This window comes from Octopus sinensis, linkage group LG6 (genome assembly GCF_006345805.1).
Source record: "Octopus sinensis linkage group LG6, ASM634580v1, whole genome shotgun sequence".
In the NCBI taxonomy this organism is placed as follows: domain Eukaryota; kingdom Metazoa; phylum Mollusca; class Cephalopoda; order Octopoda; family Octopodidae; genus Octopus; species Octopus sinensis.
In genome coordinates, this window is record NC_043002.1 from 92,542,739 (window position 1) to 92,550,861 (window position 8,123).

The following is an 8,123-nucleotide window of genomic DNA, read 5'->3' on the forward strand; positions in this document are numbered from 1 at the left end:
GGTTAGGGTTAGTTAGGGTTAGGGGTGGGGGAAGGGTATCTTTTTTTTCTTCACAAATGTAAATAAACCCAATCTGTTTCTTACACGAGGAACATATTCATACGGCACAGAATGTTTTTTTTTTTTACCTCAATAGACGTCGTTGATTGGTTGAAATTGCAGAAATTGAAGAAAAGAAAAACAACAAATATCTTACAAACTATAGAATTTTCTCAATAAAGCCAAGAGAAAAAGATGTTTTATAAACACATTCTGCAAGTATACGAAGTTTAAAATTTTTTAGTTACCCTAGAAATTATGTTAAAAACTGCCGTTCAAACCGAAAAGATCCGTGACCATCCCGTCATTTTTAGTACGTCAGTAGTAACACTCTCCAATGCATCATTCTATATTTAAGGCAGTAGAGTGCGATTTGAAGGAATATCGTTACTATTTCCAATAAGTGAAATGGCTGCGTAGAGGTTCTTTGGTTCATTTTATTTATTTATTTATTCATTTATTATTCATTTATTTATTTTGTACTAGCTTAAAAGCTGCACTCCGTGCAGACTTTTTATGCTGGCTCCTGCGGAGGGCCAATTGGGCTTGAGGCCTAAAACTAAAGTGAGCTAAATAGCATGACAAAATGAGGTTGTTTGTAAGTCACACAACAAGGAAGTAGCAGTGTCAGTAAGAGTAAACAAAAAGAGAAGAGACAAAATGGTAATAACAATGAGAGAGGGAGTGATATCAAACCGTGCCTCTCAACAAAAACCTTTTCACTTTGTTGATGAACGCTTCCTCTCTCTTTTACTCTCACTGTCTCTCTTTCTATCTGTCTATCTATCTTCAGACACACACACATACACTCTCTATCTCTCCCTTTCTCTCTTTTTCACTCTCTCTCTCTCTCTCTCTCTCTCTCTCTCTCTCTCTCTCTCTCTCTCTCTCTCTCTCTCTCTCTCTCTCAACAACATTTCCATTTTTATTCCGATGAACGCTGATTTTTTTTCTGGTCAACATTAATAACAATATATAAGATTTTTGCACCTCAAAATTTTTTTTTCTGTATCTCCATGGATGTTTGACTGTTCTGGAAGGTTTTTCCGCTTAAAAAGTTGCGAAGTTAATAGAATATATAATAGGCGCAGGAGTGGCTGTGTGGTAAGTAGCTTGTTTACCAACCACATGGTTCAGGGTTCAGTCCAACTGCGTGGCACCTTGGGTGTCTTCTACTATAGCCTCGGGCCGACCAAAGCCTTGTGAGTGGATTTGGTAGACGGAAACTGAAAGAAGCCCGTCGTATATATGTATATATATGTATGTGCGTGTATGTTTGTGTGTCTGTGTTTCTCCCCCTAGCATTGCTTGACAACCGATGCTGGTGTGTTTATGTCGCCGTCACTTAGCAGTTCGGCAAAAGAGACCGATAGACTAAGTACTGGGCTTACAAAGAATAAGTCCCGGGGTCGAGTTGCTCGACTAAAGGCGGTGCCCCAGCATGGCCGCAGTCAAATGACTGAAACAAGTAAAAGAGTAAAAGAGAGAGATAAATAAATAAATAGTAAGTCATAAAATTAAAATATTGTTTATGAAAAGAAAGCTTGATAATATTGTCTGCTTAAAGAAAGCTAAATATAGAATGAAGGTAATTATAAATATTTACAAATACTTGCTGATACCGTGATGTTTGTAAATATTTATGAATGAGGAATTTTGCCAAGTTTGTCTTCAAGATCTTTTTCCATTTCAGGCGGTAAAGAGTGTGAGAGAGACAGAAAGAGATAGGGAACGTGTAGACGTTGCTGGAAAAAAATAATGCCTTTGTGTGTATGCCGTTAATGCAATCCTCTGTAATTTTGGACTTTGTATGGTTACTCTTTTACTCTTTAACTATTTTACTTGTTTCAGTCATTTGACTGCGGCCATGCTGGAGCACCGCCTTTTAATCGAGCAACTCGACCCCGGGACTTATTCTTTTTGTAAGCCCAGTACTTATTCTATCGGTCTCTTTTGCCGAACCGCTAAGTAACGGGGACATAAACACACCAGCATCGGTTGTCAAGCAATGCTAGGGTGACAAACACAGACACACAAAGACACACACGCATATATATATACATATATACGACGGGCTTCTTTCAGTTTCCGTCTACCAAATCCACTCACAAGGCTTTGGTCGGCCCGAGGCTATAGCAGAAGACACTTGCCCAAGGTGCCACGCAGTGGGACTGAACCCGGAACCATGTGGTTGGTAAACAAGCTACTTACCACACAGCCACTCCTACGCATAGAAATATAAACAAACTAGCGTACACACACACAAATTTTTTGAAGTTTATGTTCCGTTGTACTAAATATACTCATCCACCTGCAATGGAGAATGAATCAGAAGGCGGCGGTTAGCCAGAGAGAGACAAAGGCGAAGAACAGCCAGTCTTCCTCGGGAAGAACTGGACGCAAGAAGACTAAACAATACATTAAGGTTATTAAATCAATCAGAAGCAGTGAGACAGGAGAAACGAGCGCAAGACGCAAGACGCAAGGCGCAGGACGCAAGGCGCAAGACAGGCTCGAAGACGTCAAAATGAAAAGGAGTACCTAATTCAGCCAACTCGCTACCTTTCTAATGATACTAATAACCCTTTCTACTAAAAGCACAAGGCCTGAAATTTAAGGGAGGGGACTAGTGGATCACATCGACCCCAGTATTTCACTGGTACCCATTTTATCGACCCCGAAAGGATAAAAAGGCAAAGTCGACCTCGGCGGAATTTGAACTCAGAACGTAGCAACGAACGAAATACCGCAATGGATTTCATCCAGCGTGCTACCGATTCTGCCAGCTCGCCACCTTTCTAATGATTATACTAATAACGAACGATTTAACACCTATTGCTCTACCAAATTTAACATCCACTACACTCTAAGTAACAGTAGTTTCAAATTTTGGCACAAGGCCAGCAAGTTTAGGGGAGGGGTTAAGTCGATTACATCGACTCCCAGTTTTCAACTGGTACTTATTTTATCGACCCCGAAGCGATGAAAGGCAAAGTCAACCTCAGTGGAATCTCACTCTTAGTAATAACGAGAGCTTCCTATAAGGTGGCGGGTTGGCAGAATCATTAGCAGGCCTGGCAAAATGCTTAGCAGTCTTTCGTCTGTCTTTACGTTCTGAGTTCAAATTCCGCCGAGGTCGACTTTGCCTTTCATCATTTCGAGATCGATAAAATAAGTACCAGTCGAGCACTGGCGTCAAGGTAATTGACTTAACTTCTCGACCGAAATTATTGCCCTAGTGTCAAAATTTAAAACCAATAATCATCTTGTCCTTTTTATCTTCTCTCGATTTATAAATACCTGTTATGTACTGGGGTCCATATAATCGATTATACACTTCCACAGACAAAAAGCTGAGACACTGCGTCGATTAATTATGGTTTCTAACATAATCAGAGCGCAAAAAATTGGGATGTAACATTAGACCGAGTAAGCGAACCGGTTTCGATATCTCATCGAAACCATTTTTCTTCGCTGGGTTCAAAAATGATATTTCGAAACGGCAGAAACACCAAAGAGTTCCAGTTACTTTCCTACTAGTTACTTAGGTTCAGAATCATTTAACTACGTTAAGGTTATATTATTGTCAACCAGTCTTAAAAATTGTTTGAGGACCTTGATAGTAGTTATGAGTGTAGCGTCATGGAAATAATGAACTTACCTCCATAATATATGTATATATATATATATATATATATATATATATATATGCATATATGTGTATGTATGTAGGCGTATATGCGAGACTGCTTAGAGAGATGAATGTGCAAATGTATATATATATATTAGCAATTGTTTCCTTTTTCAAATAAGGGTTCTTGTAGCTGTGGTTTAGTCGAAGCTGAAGCCTGATTAATCATATCTATGACCAAAGACAATCCTGCTATGACCATCTCGTTCTTTTAAGGGTAATGTAGAACTGCATCATTAAAAATTCCTTTAGAATATTTTAAAGCTGCAGTGCATGATTAGAGAGATCTTTGACTACTAATAAATTAGGTGACCTTATAGAATCTTAATTATCGGCCCAAGGAATATTGGAAACTAACTTCGGCAGGAGGTTACATATTTGAAGGAATGGCCGATTTTAATCCTCCTTAGTAGATAACTGGCACATTTTTTTAGCACCACCAGAATGATAAAATGGAAGGTCATCTTTGGTAGGATTTGAACTTGGTAATTAAAGATACCTACTGATTTTGTCATTCCAGCACCCTGGTGTTCTATCATGGTAAGGGATTCTACAATCCCTCCACCCTGATATTCTATTAATTCTACTAGTCCCCACCCTGATCTTCTAATGATTCTACAAGTCTCCAACCAAAATGTTCAACAGATTCTAATAATTACTTGCTCTGATATTCTATTTATTTTATCAACCTGCCACTCAGATATTCAACTGATTGTACCAGTTCCCACCCGGATACTTCACAAATTCTACCCAATAACCGACCATTGTATCTCTAATCCAATATTATGAACAGCAACGCAAAGTGTTCTGAATGGTCAATAGAAAGACTGCATATGCGTTGAAATGTGTGCAAGTATGTGTAAATGCCTACATGTGCGCAGTTCTGTGTCTGCATCTATGTCTGTGTAAGCGTTTATGTGTCTATGCAATTGTATGTGTATGTGTGTGTGTATCTGTGTGCGTAGGTGTTCTGTGATTACTACAGTAGCTTAGCGTCTAACAACAAGAATTCATCTAGCGATGACTCAATTGTTTCTATGGTACGGCCGACATTGTAAATACGCCGATAATTTTCCAATATTCTTGTTCCGCGCAAGAAAGTTTGGTTCCAAACAGACAACAAAGTCGATAATAGAACTAGAGAAATACAGTGATGACATATACTGTAGCACTGTGGTTAATTAACCCCTAAGGAAAGACTTCCTTTTGTACTCCACCGTAAATTTTTTTTTAAATAATACACATGGTGGAAAATTGATTTCGTACCGTGTCTTATAATAATTATGTATATTCATGTTCCAAGGTTAGGCAAATTTCATACAGTGAGGCAATTTAGGCAAACTGGGACATGAATATATATAATATAGAAATGAAGTTTTTTTTATAGAAGTTTTAAATTTTTAAGACATTCTCATCAGTTATTATAAGACATGGTAGGAAATCAATTTTCCACCATGTTTAATATTCTTTTAAAAACTTTTATGGTAGTCATGGTGGTAGGGGGGGTACAAAAGGAATTCTTTCCACCCTTCATAAGAACAAAATACTACAAACAGTACTAGCTATGATGTGTGTTCAGACATGTGTGTGTGTAGAGAGAGAAGGGGGAGAGTCAGTAGATGAGTTCCAGAAATGCTCGATATAGAAAACAATAGCACGCAAATGATTTGAACTTACCTTCCGAAATCTCTACCGAGGACTAAATCTGCGGAGTAAAGAGTGGCTGTAAGAGGAATGCAGGTGAGCAGATATAGAAATAGTGATGCAAATAAGCAAATAAAAACGCCAGTCTATCGCAGCGTTACTAGAGAAACAGGAAGAAAGATTGAGAGAAAGTTGGGGTGAAAGAGTACAACAGGGGCGGCCACCACCTCCTGCCGGATCATCGTGGAGCTTTAGGTGTTTTCGCTCAATAAACACTCACAACGACCGGTCTGGGAATCGAAACCGCGATCCTCCGACCGCGAGTCCGCTGCCCTAACCACTGGGCCATTGCACCTCCACATTTCTATTATTAATTAGGCTGTAAGCCGACAAAACCGTTATCGCGCTGTATTTCTAGCCGTATTTCTTCTAGATTCACTCTCTGAGTTCAAATATTGCCAAGGTCGGTGTTGCCTTCCTTCCTTTCAGAGTCAATAAAATAAATACCCATTTCTTTATTACCCACAAGGGGCTAAACATAGAAGGGACAAACAAGGACAGACATAGGTATTAAGTCGATTACATCGACCCCAGTGCGTAACTGGTACTTAATTTATCGACCCCGAAAGGATGAAAGGTAAAGTCGACCTCGGCGGAATTTGAACTCACAACGTAACGGCAGACGAAATACCGCTAAGCATTTCGCCCGACGTGCTAACGTTTCTGCCAGCTCACCGCCTAATAAAATAAATACCAGTTGAACACTGGGGGTCAATGTGATGAACTTACCAATTCCGACCCCCCCCCCACACAGAAATTGCTGGCTTTGTGCCAAAATCTGAAAGCATTATTGATAAGGCGGCAAGCTGACAGAATCGTTACCACGCCGGAAAAATGCTAGCGGCATTTCTTCCAACTTTATCCTCAGAGTTCAAATTCCACCGTTTGTCTTTCATCCTTTGCGGATCGATAAAATATGCACCAGCTGAACGAACGCCGGAGATCAATGTAATCGATTTACCCCAACTCTTCCGAAATTACTGGCCTTGTGCCAAAATTTGAAACCAATGTTACTATTTCTCTTACAACGGCGCACATTCCAGTCACAATGCTAACTGCTAGCTAATGAACGCGCTGGAAGGGATGGGTTATATCCATATAGTCATACTAATACTTGCTAGAAATAACAACCAAACGACCTTCCAATAACACTTTACCTTCTAAGAAAAAAAAAGAAGTACACGTTGGTCAACGTAGAGCTCAGTCTAGTATTGACCGTCTTCCATTTTTAGACATTTTTCTGTGGTTGCAGTGTAAAGGTGGCTGCTACTTCTTTTAGGTCAAGTGGCCACAGGAAAGTAACCTTGTAGATTCAAATAATACGCTTTGTGTGTGTGTTTGTGTGTGTGTGTGGACGAAGGTAAAAGCAAGAAATTTAAAAGCACGGCGGTACATATTCTAAAATTGGAACGACACAGAGAAGGTTAGCATGGCCCTGCGCAAGGATGACACGCAAATTCGTGAAGCGTTCCATATTTTTCTAGGCGTATGAGTGGCTGTGTGGTAAGTAGCTTGCTTACCAACCACATGGCTCCCGGTTCAGTCTCACTGCGTGGCACCTTGGGCAAGTGTCTTCTACTATAGACTCGAGCCGACCAAAGCCTTGTGAGTGGATTTGGTAGACGGAAACTGAAAGAAGCCCGTCGTATATATGTATATATATATATATGTATGTGTGTGTATATGTTTGTGTGTCTGTATTTGTCCTCTCCCCCCCCCCAACCAACATCGCTTGACAACCGATGCTGGTTTATCTATATCCCCCGTAACTTAGCGGTTCGGCAAAAAGAGACCAATAGAATAAGTACTTGGCTTACAAAGAATAAGTCCTGGGGTCGATTTGCTCGACTAAAGGCGGGGATCTTTTCAGTTTGAACGGCAGTTTTTTCTAGCGGTGTCATATGAAATTGTCACCCATAATTATGATCCTAGTATCGATCTATTGCATTTCAATCTGTTTTAGGGTTAGGGTTAGTTAGGGTTAGGATTAGGGTTAGGGGTGGGGAGGAAGGGTATCTTTTTTTCTTCACAAATGTAAATAAACCCATTCTGTTTCTTAAACGAGGGACATATTCATACGGCACAGAATGTTTTTTTACCTCAATAGACGTCAGTGATTGGTTGAAATTGCAGAAATTGAAGAAAAACAACAACAAATATCTTACAAACCATAGAATTTTCTCAATAAAGCCAAGAGAAAAAGATGTTTTATAAACACATTCTATCAGTATACGAAGTTTAAAATTTTTTAGTTACCTAGAAATTATGTTAAAAACTGCCGTTCAAACCGAAAAGATCCAAAGGCGGTGCTCTAGCATGACCGCAGTCAAATGACTGAAACAAGTAAAAGAGTAAAGGAATATTCACTGAAAGAAGTTTTGATATCCTGGAAATGTATTAGAAAGCAAAGAGCATTAATGCTGTCGTTTCCATATTTACAGTATCGTGGGAGGCATACTTTAGTAGTCTGATACTTAACACTAACTTTATAGAATTCTGTTTGTCCTTTTCGTTCCTTTATTTTCTTTCTTTATTTGTTTTTTTGTTTCAATTCTAAACGAAAAGTTTCATGATTTTTGCGTTTTCTTTTTCTTTTTTTTTTTTTTGTTTCTTAAAAATTCAAATTACACATCGGTGTTTATGTTTGTATATGAACGCATTTTTTGTTTGTATGTATGTATCCTTTATG

The 8,123-nt window shown here is 39.1% G+C and overlaps 1 pseudogene; it reads left to right on the forward strand.

The window, feature by feature from the left end:
• The first annotated feature begins 6,815 nt into the window (after positions 1-6,815).
• LOC115213582 lies at positions 6,816-6,914 on the forward strand (annotated as a pseudogene).
• Positions 6,915-8,123: the final 1,209 nt, after the last annotated feature.